This window comes from Quercus lobata, chromosome 6, assembly GCF_001633185.2.
Source record: "Quercus lobata isolate SW786 chromosome 6, ValleyOak3.0 Primary Assembly, whole genome shotgun sequence".
Taxonomy (NCBI): Eukaryota; Viridiplantae; Streptophyta; class Magnoliopsida; order Fagales; family Fagaceae; genus Quercus; species Quercus lobata.
This window is the reverse complement of record NC_044909.1, coordinates 29,153,372-29,167,945: the sequence shown is the minus strand read 5'-3', so window position 1 is coordinate 29,167,945 and position 14,574 is coordinate 29,153,372.

Below are 14,574 nucleotides of genomic sequence, written 5' to 3'. Positions count from 1 at the left end.
ATTCATAAATGAGGGATATGGATCAACCATGTTATTAGCTATGAACTAGTCCTTTAGGGTGTAGTCAAAGTTGTCCATTACAATGTTTTTTTTTTTCTAGGAATGTGCATTGTCCGGGTTCTACTGAAGTGTACAAACTAAATTTGTACTTGGGCCAAATACTAATATGATTTTGCAATGTGGATAATTTACAGCAACATGAAAAGGGACAAAAGAAATGAAATCATTAATAGTATGTTTGAAACAAAGGAAGATGGAAGGAGAGGAGAGGGAAAGGCAACCATAATATACTAAAATTTAGTACATTCTAGTCATCTTCCATTCTCCTCTCCTTTACTCTCCTCTCATCTCCCTCAAACCAAATATCAGTAAAAATTATAACAAAACACTAAGTATTCTAATTATAAAACAGGCTAAGAGGCATTAATTTTTTTATCACTTAGAATGCAAGGAAATCACATTGTAAAGAAAAAGAAGTACTTTGTTCACCAGTTAAAGTCTAATCACACTCACCACACCTTTTTTTTAAGCTCACATTGAAAGTGGAATCTCATTCTATGCATCCATGCGGATGATACTCGCTAGCTCCTTTAAGCATCTATTCAAGAGGCCTATTGATCTTCAAGAATGGGAACCCGTGGGTTATGAACTTCTTCAGCTAAAGCTCCTAAACACCAACAAGAAGGATGACAATTTATATAATAAGTGATCAAAATCAAACAAATGGCTCTAAATCGAAATTATATAACACTTTTAAGATCAAAGCGGCATTACTTAAAGTAGTAAATTATTTATGATCTGATAAAATATGTTTCTTTTCAACTTTTAGGATTTAAAGTTTTTGTTATTTTGTTCTCGGTGATGATGCAGAGTTGAAGTATTTTATTTAAGGACCGTGATTGTTTTATGCTCTTGGCACACATACTCCATACACATCACATTTAAAAAGTGGAAACCAAGTATCCACATTTTACACATGATTTGTACATAGTGTGTATACCGAAGGTGTGAAACAATGATTTTCCTTTATTGAAATGGCAGCCCGATAATAGAAGAATTAGGAATCTAGTAGATGCAACTTGAAGGCCAATATAATGGTCACTAATCACTATAACGTGTTCTATATTAAGAATTAAGATTCCTACAGGTGATGTGGGTATAGACCCAAATTCACTTTCCCTATATGGCTATAACTAAGTCATAGACTGAAAGCTGGAGTATCTGTCAATTGAAGAGTCACCCCGTTATGCATATCCTAGATCACAATTATCAAGGATTCAACTTAATTACCTTATCATGTATTTTTTTCATAACAAAGGGAAGGTATGAACGTGGTTTATAGTTGCCAAAGAAGGTACCCTTGAGAGTCCTTTCATTCAAGAAACTCATTGGGTGGGTTTTGAAAGCATCACCTTTGTTTGGAACGCCAACACATACAACAACACCCCACCCCTACACAAAGAACTTCATTTTTTTTTTTTTAAATGGACTTAATTTAACATCTTAGTATAATATTTGAAAACTAGAAATTCATAGAAAGTTACATCATGAATTCAAATGCAGAAAATGTATTGATAATTCTCGTACACTCCACATTTCAATCAACTCCTCTGCCAGTCATTTCAGCAATAACCTAAAGAGAATAAAGCAAAATTAATACACAATTGAAGGTTTATATATGCAAGTTCACATCACCAAAAGATAATCTTTTATAGAACTTAAAGAAAAAAACCTCTTGGACAGGCTCGACACGATCTTTTGAGTTTACAAACTCTGCAACTCCAAATTTCTTTGCTGTTGACAAAAATTAGAAACTGAAACAACAGAGAGCAATCCAAATATTGGTAGACAAATTTATTTTTATTTTTTATTTTATTTTATTTTATTTTTTTTTTATAGATATAGGGCCTTGAGAGAAAAAGGGTGGTGGCTAAGATATTGTCCAATATAAAGAACCAAAAAATTGAATTATTTAATTCCTATTTGGCTAATTGTTCTTGTCAAAGAACTTTAAGTTTCATTGAGATAACTACTCTCACTTATCGTTCCATCTATGAGGATTACCATTATGTAACAAAGCAAGCATGACGAATACAATCCTAATAACAAAGCAAACATGATCACCAGGTTTGAGATCTATCACTGATGGAGGAAAAATGGTGAAAAGGAAAACGACTAGCTTTAAAAATGAACTGCATCAGTCACACCCTCACCAACTCTTTAAACAATCCTAATAACCCACATACACACAAAACACAATATTAAAATTTATAAATAAGAAATAGAGAAATTTTTTAAAGCAATAAGAAAAAAAAATTGGGAAAATTGCACTTTACCCACCTATGATTTGGCCCATTTTAACAGTGCCCACCCGTGGTTTAAAAGTTGTCATTTAACCCACTTGAGGTGGCCTCCGTTAGACCCCCGTTACCCACCTTTGCCCTTTTTGTTAAAAAATCCTCTTTACTATATAAGCCAAAATTAGAACCCAAATAGAACCCTAAAAAAAGGAACGAGCTCTCTTCCTCTCTCTACCTTAGAACCCCAAACCCATTTCCTCTATATCACCTTGATCTTCGGCCATGGACTTGGAATCTAATTATGAAATTGCCCCTACTGCCGATTTCATCTACTCCCGCAACTTCACCAGAGTCGCTTTACAGGTAACGCTAAATAAACCACCAAAAAAAAAAAAAAAAAAGAAAGAAACTTCCTAAAACCCTATAAATTATCTCTTGTTTTTTAATCCTTTGTTTGGTTTTCGAGAAAATCAAAAGGAAAATATAATTTTCTTTTGTGTTAATGGAATTGGAAACAATTTACTGAACAAAAGGAAGAAAAATAATAGGGATAATTACACATAACCCACCTGTGGTTTGGGCAAAAATCACTTTGCCCACCCATGGTTTGAAAAGTATCACTTAACCCACCTGAGATGTGTTTCCGTCACTCTCCGTAACCCACCTCGATCTCTACCGTTACAAAAACACTTTTTAACCCCAAAACAGAACATAACGCGAATCAAAACCCCCAAAACTTAAAACACTTTTCGAGAGAGAGACCCGAGGTGCAATTAGCTTGTTCTTCGTGGTTTGGAGTGTCTGGAGAGGGAGAAAACATTTGTTTTGCATCATCGAACTTAGGCAAGGTATGTGTGACTGCTGTTCATCTGCATTTGGGTCTGTTCTTGATTTAGGGTTTCAGATTTTTTTCAAGTGTGAACTTATTGTGTGAAAGTCTAAATTTGTACTTCCCAGGAATCGTGTTATGTTGATATGTCTTCATCAAGTGGTAATTTCTCGGGTTCATGTGGACATATGTGCAATGAGCAGACTTGTGTTTTGAGAACAAGTTTGAGTTTGTGCAATTTTGGGGGGAGGTTCTTGGGTTGTAACCGTTATAAGGTTGGTCCTAAGTGTCCTTTCTTTGTTTGGATTGATAACCCAACCTGTCCTCGTGGGAATGAAACTGCATCTTTGGCTCTAGAGAAGATGTCTAGGCTTCAGAGTGCTCTCCAACTTGCAAATGAGAGGGAAAGGACAGCTCTGGAAATGGCAGAAGAAGCTAGGCAAATGGCAGAAAAGGCTCTTGAAGAGGAAGCCAAAGCCAAGGAGAGGGAGAGAAAGGCTCAAGCTGTCTATGCAAAAGCTAAGGAAAAAGCCATGTTTGTTGAAGAGAAGCAAAGAATGTGGAAGTCTGCATGCATTTTGTCATGGATCTTTTTTGTTATTGTTATGTTGTTGTGTTTTGACTTAATTGAGTTCTTTGGAGTGAAGAGACCTAGATTGTTTCCCCTGAAGTAGTTAATTGGTTAGTAGAGATAGTTATGGCAATGGTGTTAATGAATTTACATTGTAATAGCACTAGCCTACTGATGTAATGTTTTGATGTGTCAATGAATGAAGAATTGGTCGATTATTGAGTATTTTGTGCATATGATAACAACCATTCAATGGAAGAATTATTGGTCATGCCACTAGTCTGTAGGCATTTAATGGTAGAATTATTGGTCAATTATCAATGACCTGTGCATACCATAACAACTATTCCACAATAAAAACTTCCATACACTATATTGGAAAAATATACTTGGACACAATTTGTAGTAGCAATAAATAAACTTCCATATAATTTGGCTGTGCATACCATAACAACCATTCCACAATAAAAACTTCCATACACTATATTAGAAAAATATACTTGGACACAATTTGTAGTAGCAATAAATAAACTTTCATATAATCTAGTTTGGACAAATATTGTTTCATACAAACTGTAATATCACAACTTCCATATAACAACCTGGAGTGTATTGTACCTTAATTACAAAAAAGCACATTCCAAGGCCAGCTACATACATATATATATATATATATATATACATACACACATCTATACACATACATAGAATTGCTCAAAACAAGGTGATTGTTTTTTACACTAATTGATAATTACAAAAGGCCAACAGTGGTCTTCACAAAAAAAAAAAAAAAACAAAAAAAAAGGCCCACACACTAGCTTTAAAATGCGTACCCGCTAGCTTCATTCATTTCTTGCCTTTACTCTTTCCTCTTTCCACCTACTGGATTCATTTTTGGTGGCCTTTGTGCAGCAAGCTGTCCTCTAGTCCTCACACCACCAGTGCTCCCATTTGCATGTGAAGGCTACAAAATAAAAAATAGATCCACTTGTTAAAAAATATCCCAGTCTACACAACCATCCAGGACTAAGTTACCTGTGAAGAACTTGGTAAGGTATTCCAGGTCTCCCTAGGTGTGTGAAACTTTGGTTTGAGGAAGAGAACCATCATGCTCTCTTGTGAGATGGCCTAGGTTGATTTCCTTGCTGTGAGGATGAAGGTTGAGTGGCAAACATCATGTTGTAGGTCTGGGTAGGCTGCTGGGATGGTGGCTGGGGTGCAGGCTAGGTGCAGATCTAGGTGCAGGCACCCCTCCCCTTGCCTGAAACAAAACCCAGTTTCAATACAGTGTTTATTGTAAGTTTAAAAACAAGGTTTTTTTTTTTTTTTTTTTTTTTGTCATTTAAATCCTAATTACTTATAGCTTTTTCTCTTTGAAGTCTCTGTCTCTTCTGCCATGGTGTCTCCCTAGTGATGCCAGCCTTGCACCCTCTTGAATTATGCCCTTCCTTTTTGCATTTCCCACATCTTACAGGTCTGTACAGTCTACTTGCTTTGTAAGGGTTCCTAGGCTCATCAGAAACCCTCTTTCTTTGCTTGGGTGGTCTGCCTGGTGGTTTGTATATGTGAGGTGCCAGGGGAGCAGGCTGTCCAGTCTCAGCCCATTCTGACTGGCCAGGCATGGGAGGAAGTACCTTCTTGTATATCTCCATGTAAGTTTCTTTGAAGTAGCATAGGTGGGTATATCTTCTGGTGTCTCAATGTTTGTATAAATGGATGTTATGGCATGTTTACAGGGAATGCCATTTAAATCCCAAAACCTATAGCTACATGTCTTCTTCACCAAATCAACTACATGCCTCTCATACTGACTGCCTACCTCATAAAGGAAACTACCAGCTGGGGTAGCACTAAATGGCTTACTTTCAACCTTCAATTTCTCCAACCTATCTTGTATGCTTGGACACAACTTTCCAGCATACTTCTATATCCTTTCTCTTTTTGTGTAAAGCCTAGTCATAAGTCTAACCCTAATCCACTCCAACATTGCCAAGATAGGCTTGTCCCTAGACTTCAATATCATTGTATTAAAAGACTCACTCAAATTATTTACCAAACAATCTATTAAGGCCCTAGGAGTGAAGTGTGACCTTGTCCACTGTGCAGGTGCAATGTTTGCAAGATACTCATATGCCTTTTCATCCAAATCCCTTATGTACTGCGTGCATCTCTCAAACTCCCTTACTGTTGTGGCAGCAGCACACCTCCATAATGCATCTTTCAGCTCCAATCCCTTGTGATCAATTTTGAAATTGTTGTAGATGTGTTTCACATAGTATCTATGCTCCACGGTAGGGAATAATGTCTCTATTGCAGGTATAAGCCCCTGTAAATAAGCAAACAAACAAACAAAACAAGTTAGTTCAGCAAACAAAGTCAACTATTCAAGTGTAACTGAACAAAACAAAATTTGCATACATTTTGCCTATCAGAAATGAAGACCAACTGAAGCTCCTCTGGCCTCCCTATATCATCAGCAAAAATTTCCAAAAACCATATCCAAGACTCCCTGGTTTCTTGTTCCATAACAGCCATAGCTATTGGAAAAATGTTGTCATTTGCATCCTTGGCAGTGGCAGATAAGATTTGCCCACCAAATCTGTGCTTTATGTGACAACCATCTAAACCTATAAATGACCTGTTTCCACCTAAAAATCCTACATTTTGAGCATTGAACCTAACATACATCCTCTTAAATTTTGGCTAGGAAGTCTCCTCAGCCATTTCTGTCTGCAGTATAACCCTACTCCCCTTGTCTACAGTGGTTATCATTTGTGCATAGTCCCTAAGGACACCATATTGCAGTTGCTCATCTCCATTTATCAAATCCTTTGTCTTTCTCTTTGACCTATACACTTGGTTTACACTTAGGTCAACAGATAAATTTTGCATCACATGGTTGTGTACACCACTCACCTCCCAATTTGAATTTTTGCTAAAATCCTCAATGAACCTCTTAGCAACATAAGCTGATGTTGCTTGGCTGTTTTTAAAAGACTTGGGGCAAGTACAATCATCAGTCAAGGTCTTAATTTGAAATTTTAGCTCTCCACTTATTTGAGATGCATAATATCTCCACCCACACCCATTCTTGCAGTGAACTAATATCTTGGTCCTCTCATTAAGCTTGAATTTGATGTTAATAGGTTTTTTGATTGCATACTCCCTCAAAGCAGCTCTGAACACCTTTGCATTAGGAAGCTTCATCTCCTTCTTCAGTACAACATTTCTCATGTCACTCTTAGCATTAAACTCTACTTGCTCAGGTACCTACTCATCATCAGACCCATATATGCTTACCAGGTCATCCTTAAGGGCTGGCTCAGCCCACTCAGGGTCTACATGGAATGCATTGCTTGATTCTAGGGCTGTGTGGGGTGCATTGCTTGATTCTGGGGCTGTGTGGGGTGCATTGCTTGATTCTGGGGCTGTGTGGGGTGCATTGCTTGATTCTGGGTTTGTATTGGGAGCAGAACTTTGTGGAGCTGAGTTTTGAGCAGCAAATATATCATCACCAAAGTCATCCCCCTCTAGGCCTTCATTTAGCCAATCATCATCATCATCATCATCTCCTTCAACATTCTGTTCTTCATCTCTTGCATCAATGTCAACATCCTCAACATCTTCTTTATCATCACTCTCATCATCATTCTCATCATCTTCATCATAATCACTATCCAAATCTATTTCAACCCTTGCTGCATCACCACTTACATCACCACTTGCATGACCACCTACAGCATCTGCCACTCCCCCTCCATCACCACCTACACCACCATTTGCCACTCCCCTTGCATCAGGATACTCAACTGCCAATGGCTCCACATCTATGTCAGTATAGATTATGATTTTTTCAGCACGCCATACCTTATGAAGGTTAGTCATGTTTACGACATCTGTATCTGTTTCTATGTCTCTTAAATCATGCTGTAGATCACATTCAGGAAGTAAATACTTATATTTACTGTGTTCTTTAGGAGCACCAACTAGATGGCGTAAATCCCGAATTTCAAAGTAACTCAACTTGTCAGGGTCAATCTCTGTCAGTAAACGTATAGACCCACCCACATATTGTATGGTTGGCTCCTCCACAAAACATCCCCCAACATAAATTTCAATGTCAAATGTGAAGTCAACCATCTGCAATTAAAATAAATAGTTTGTTTACACATTGACATGCAGAAAATGACAAGAAGCCAAAAGAGACAACAACACACGGACAAAGGACCACATAAAGCACATGCAAAACCAGATTCCCAACAAATTCATAGAAACCACACTACCCATAGTTCACAAACAAGTGCAATCATTGACAAATAAACTTGATTCTTTTAGGTATATGCATTATAGAAACAACCATAGCAAAATGCATATCCTAAGCGATTCTACACATAAATAGCAAAATGCACATTTAACATACAAAAAAATTTTTATTGTGCAGTTGAACAGCAAAACCTAACTACGTGGGTGGGTCACAATAAAAAAATGACATCAAGAACCCAAATGCAGATGAAAAACAATCACACATACCTTACCTAGGTTCGATGATGCAAAACAAGTGTTTTCTCCCTCTCCAGATGCTCCAAACCACGAAGAACAAGCCTGATTGCACCTTGGGTCTCTCTCTCGAAAAGTGTTTGAGTTTTGGGGGTTTTGATTCTCGTTATGTTCTGTTTTGGGGTTAAAAGGTGTTTTTGTAACGGCAGAGACCGAGGTGGGTTACGGAGAGTGACAGAAACACACCTCAGGTGGGTTAAGTGATACTTTTCAAATCACGGGTGGGCAAAGTGATTTTCGCCCAAACCACAGGTGGGTTATGTGTAATTATCCCAAAATAATAATAACAAAAGTTTTTAGAGAGATTGCAGAAATTCGGTGTCTTTATTCTCTGATTGGTTGCTAAGAAACTGAAGGAAAGGAAAATAGAAAGTTAGTGTGTGTCAGTGAGAATGGTCGCTTTCTTCAAAGTTTCTGGGGAGATTTTGGAAATTTTATTTCCTTATTCTCTGTTTGTTTCCTGAGAAAATGAAGGAAAAGGAATAAAAGGTTACTGTGTCAGTGAAATTTAAATGTGATTAGTTTACTTGCTTCAGTTGATTGCAAAGAGATTATTGAAATTCTGTTTCTTCATTCTCTATTTGTTTGCTGAGAAACTGAAGAAAAGGAAAAATTTATTTGTTTCTTCATTCTCTATTTGTTTCTTCAACGTTGTCGCCAACACAGCAGTACTCCACCTGCTGAAGCTCCTAGACCGGCTCAGAGTGGTGCCGTTTTGAACAGAGTTGGGTTCGTTGCTGGATCTATGGCTGTAGCAGTATTAACCCATTAACCCACAAATCCATTAAACCCAAAAAATTTGAACAGATTGCTGGGTTTTATTTTTGCAGATTTTTTTTTTCTTTACTTGCAAATCTGGGTTTTTTTTTTAGAGAACCCAACAAAAGAAAGAGGGTTAGTAGTGGAAGGCTAGCGAATTTGTGGGTGTATGTTCACATGGATTTGTGGCTTTTTTTGTGACTATAGGTGTAATGGTTTTCTTTTATGTTTTATGTAAAGAAGAAAAAGGAGAGAAAAGAGGAGAGAGACATAAAATATAATGAAAAAGGGAAATTGCACTTTACCCACTTGTGGTTTGGCCCGTTTTAACAATGTTCACCCGTGGTTTAAAAGTTGTCACTTTACCCGCCTGAGATGGCCTTCGTTAGACCCCCGTTACCCACCTCTGCCATTTCCGTTAGAAAATCTCATTTACTATATAAGCCAAAATTAGAACCCAATTAGAACCTTAAAAAAGGACCGAGCTTTCTCCCTCTCTCTACCTTCGAACTCCCAAATTTATTTCCCTTTGTACTTCGATTGCCAAAGTGAAATCTGAACACAATGAGAATCAACAAGCATTCAAGGATCCATTGCATGTTCCAATTGGGCCTATTACTAAAGCAAGATCCAAGAAGATCAAAGAAGCACTTAATGGACTGATTCAAGAGATTTGGGTTAATTCAAACGCAGGACACTCCAAGCTAGGCCCAAAGAAAGATGAGGGCGTAATAAATTTAATTCAAGCTATTGAGAGCTAATTTGGCTTAATTGGGCTTGATTTATGGCGTGGATTAATGACTGAGTGATTTTCCAGCTCCATGTCAGTTAATAGATATTTTTCCTATTCTGGAGCTTCTAATTTCGGACCAGATCTACCTTAATTTTAGGATTTTATTATTTAGAACGTTTTTTAGCTATTTTCCTATTTTGGATTTGCTAATTTCAGACCAAATCAACTTTTAATTAGGGTTTTATTATTTAGTACGTTTTTAGATTTTCTATTTTCAGTCACGTCTTATAAATAGCATGCACTCATTGTAATAGAGAGGGATAATTTAATAAAAATCAGACAAAAGGTGAGGCTTTGCTCTTCTTTTGGTTCTTTAAAAACTGTGAACTTATCAGGGATTCTTTCTTGTGACGTTCAAACTTTATACCTTTGGTTCGTGATTCAATTATAATTATTGGGTCAAAGTGTTACACTTATACCTTTAGTTCGCGTTTCGATTATAAACGTTGGGTTAGGATTTCTATCAAAAATCTGAATTTTAGCTTTCTTGGGCAAGTATTCCAATATTTTTGTTGGGTCTCAAAGTGTGTCGATTGAGGTTCGCATCAGAACATGTCTTCTTCAAGTTATTACTCGGGTTCCAGTCACCATTCATACTCTGCTGCCAGTTGTCGACTACGAATTGCTCTGACCTTGAACAATTTTGGGAGAAGGTTTTATGGGTGCAGCTACTATGATGTGGTGAGTAATAGTTGGTTTTCATATTTTTTTCCTTTTTTATTTTCTGGTTTTGTTAGTTTTCAGGTTTTGTTGGCTTTATGAATAACCCTAATTTGATTTTGTTTGTAGGATGATGAACCTACTTGTAAATACTTTAGGTGGTTGGATGGCAAAACATGTAAGCGTGGATTTGAAGTTGCACCCATTGTCCTTGCAAGATTCAGTATGTACAAGAATCGAGCAAGAATTGCAGAGGAAAAGGAAAAGGAAAAGGAGGCTTGTGATAGGGAAATAGCAGCTACTGAGAGGGAAAATAAAGCCAAGCAATGGGAAGAAAAAGCTAGGGTAAGAGAGAGGATAGCTAAAAAGAAGTTATAGAAGTACGAATTTGCACTTGTTGTGTCATGGGGGTTTTTTGCTATTTTTTATATGTTTTCTGGTAGGATGGGAGAATTTAGAACAAAACCATTATGTCTGCCTTGAAGGCAAATTGTTGTAGTTATTGTATAATTTTGGGAACTACCACTTTTGACAAGTGTATTCCATGTATTTGGCACTATGTAATGTTGTTGATTATTTGAATAGAGTATGCAATTTGTTCTTTATGTGATGTGTTTTTTATGTGATGTGGTATTCTTTATGTAATTTGTTCTTGTTTATGTAATGCTACCTTGTTTATGTAATGTGTTCTTTATGTAATGTGATCTTGTAATTTGAATAGAGCATACTACCTTATTTATGTAATGTGTAATGTTACCTTGTAATGTGTTCTTTATGTAATATGTTCTTGTAATTTGAATAGGGTATGCAATCTGTTCTTCTTTATAAAGATTGTGTATGTTGTACATCAATTGGGTAGGCAAGGACATGCACCCCATAAGATTCTGTTTACATCAATTGAAGAAGCATAAAGAAGTATGTTTTAAAGTAAGACCATTCCATACATATATAATAAGCATTGTTCGAAACAAGTGGACTCCACCTAATATTAATGGCTAAACACTGCCAAATTTCATCTAAGCAAGAGTACCATTCCATACATATATAATAAACATTGTTCAAAACAAGTGGACTCCACTTAACATTAGTGGCTAAACATTGCCAAATTTCATCTACATAATAGGTGGTTCTGTCCCCACTAAGACAATAACAAAATAATTTTATAGTATAAAGTTCTGCACAATAATAAAAAAACAAAAAAGTGGTGACATGCCACTATCAGACATGCACAATAACAAAAAAAAAGTAAAGTAAAGTTTCTGCTTACATATTCTCCAATCTTCATTTCCCAAAGACCTTGCCCTTGTCCTTGCCTTTGCCCTTGCTTGTTGAGAACATTGTACCAGATGTCTCAGCTCTTAATCCACCTCCTCTCCCATATGAGGACAGATGACTGCTCCTAACTACCCTTGGTGGTACCAACCCCTTTCGAGGCTACAAAATACATAGAAACTCCATATCAAGATCTAATCCAGTGTTTTATGTAAGTATAAAGGGTGGTGTTTGTGTTTGTGTTTGTGTATATACTTGAGATAGAGGTTTTCTTGTGTCCCATGTTTCCTTAGGAGTATGAGAGATGGACTGGCTGCATAAGAACCATTGAGCTATGGGTGCTTTACTTGGTGGTGGTCTGCTTGAATTTGCTGTAGATGCTAGTGGTCTGCTTGAAGCTAAAACAGATGTTTTAGTTAACTGTGTAAGGTTTGCATGTTGGCTGCCTCAGTGGTTACTTTAGTCGCTGGTTGACTTGCTTAATGGGTGGTTGGCTTTCTTGTTGAATGGCTAGCTACCCCACTTGTTGGTTGTCTGCTTGTTTGCTTGGCTGCATTATCTGCCTCAGGTGGGTGCCTTGCTTGTTGGTTGGCTGCCTTGTTTGCAAATCTAGGTGGCTACCTTGCTTGAATGGTGGTTGCCTGGTTGGCCCTCTTGTTTGCTAATCTTGCTGACTGTCTTGCTTGCTCATTGGTTGCCTGGTTAGCTACCTTGGTGGTTGGCTGCCTTGCAAACCTCATTGGTGGTTGCCTAGGTGGCTGGCTGGCTAGTTGGCTGGCTAGTTGTCTGGCTGGCTAGTTGGTTGCCTGCCTGCCTGCCTGGTTGGCTACCTGGTTGGCAAACCAGGGTGCTTGCTTTGCAAACCTCCTTGGTGGTTGCCTAGGTGACTGACTGGCTGCCTGCCTGCCTGCCTGCCTTGCAAACCTCCTTGGTGGTTGCCTAGGTGGCTAACTGGCCGGCTGGTTGGCTGGCTGGCTAGCTGGCTAGCTGGTTGGCTGGCTGGTTGATTGGCTACTTGTTCTTTGTCCCTCTTATCCCTACAAAAAGAATTGTCTTGCATCAAAAATAGATTTGTAATATAATTGTCATAGTGAACACATTCTTATTTTACTTACAAATTTTTTTGCCTTTCAAGTCTCTACCTCATTAGCCATGGTGTCTCACCAATTATTTCAACTTTACACCTTCTTGAATTATGCCTCTTCTGATGGCAAAACCCACATTTTATAGGCCTATATGACCTAGAAACTTTGTATGGGTTGTTTGGCTCATCTGCATCTTTCTTCCTTTTTATTGGTGGCCTGCTTGGAGGCTTGCTTGGAGGCTTGTACACAATTGGAGCAACAGGGGCAGGTTGGTTGGTTTCAACCCATTCATCTTGGCCAGGCAGTGGGGTAATCATCTCCTTATATGCAGCCACATAAACATCCTTTCTAAAACATGCATGCACATAATCCTCAAGCTTCTCTAGGTTCTTATAAATTGTTGCAGCACCATGTTTACATGGGATTCCTATCAAATCCCAAACTCTACAAGTACAACACTTTCTTGTAAGGTTAACCACATGCCTCTCATACTTATTATCAACCTCATATATATAGCAACTTGATGGAATAGCAGAAAATGACTTAGATTCAACTTTCAATTGCTTAAGCTTCTGCACTATGTTTGGACATATGTCACTAGTGAATTTTTCAATCCTAGTCCTCTTACTGTACATTCTAGTTATCAACCTAACCCTAATCCACTCTAGTATGGCAATAATAGGCTTATCCCAAGCTTCTAGTATCATAAAATTAAATGACGCACTAAGATTGTTCACATAACAATCAGAGATGGCCCTTGGAGTGAAATGTGACTTGGTCCATTGGGTTGGTTAGATGTCTGCTAAATACTCCCATGCTTCATTGTCCAATTTCTTCATATCTTGCATTCTCTTCTCAAACTCCCTAACTGTTGTTGTTGCAGCACACCTCCATAATGCAGCCTTCAATTCTAAATCCTTAAAGTTTAACTTAAAGTTGTTGTAAATATGCTTCACACAAAATCTATGTTCAACTGTTGGGAACAACAGTTCCATGGCAGGTATCAATCCTTGGTTATCATAAATACAATCAAAAAACATCCAAAGAACAAAAATGAACAACATCTGCCTAAAAATAAAAACAAAACTTTCAAAAAGCAGAAATGTAATGATTAAAAACAATCAACAGTCTCAAAAAGCAAATGAATTGTATTACATTCTGCTTATTTGAAATGAACACCAGATTCAGCTCATTTGGCCTTCCAATATTATCTGCAAATGTTTGTAAAAACCACACCCAAGAATCCTTGTTTTCTTGCCCAATTACACCTAATGTAACAGGGAAAATATTGTCATTCCCATCCCTTGCAGTTGCTGATAATATATGTCCACCAAACTTACCCTTCAAGTGGCAACCATCTAATCCTACAAATGGTCTGCACCCCCCCCCCCAAGAATCCAACTTTTTGTGCATTGTATCTCACATACATCCTCTTGAACTTGGGTTGTGTGTTAGGCTTAGTAATCTTAGTTTGCAGAATCACCTTACTCTCCACATCAGTTACTCTTATCGTCTCTACATAGTCCCTAAGCTTCCCATACTGCAACCTCTCATCACCTAGTATGAACTCTCTAGCTTTCCTCTTAGCTCTGTACACTTGATTTATGCTTAAATCCACATACACATCTTGCATAACTCAATGCTTCACACCAGAAACTGCCCAATCAAGATTTTTGTTGAAATCATCCAAGTATTTTCTAGCCACATATGTAGAAGTGACCTGGCTATGCTTGAATGTCCTCTCACAT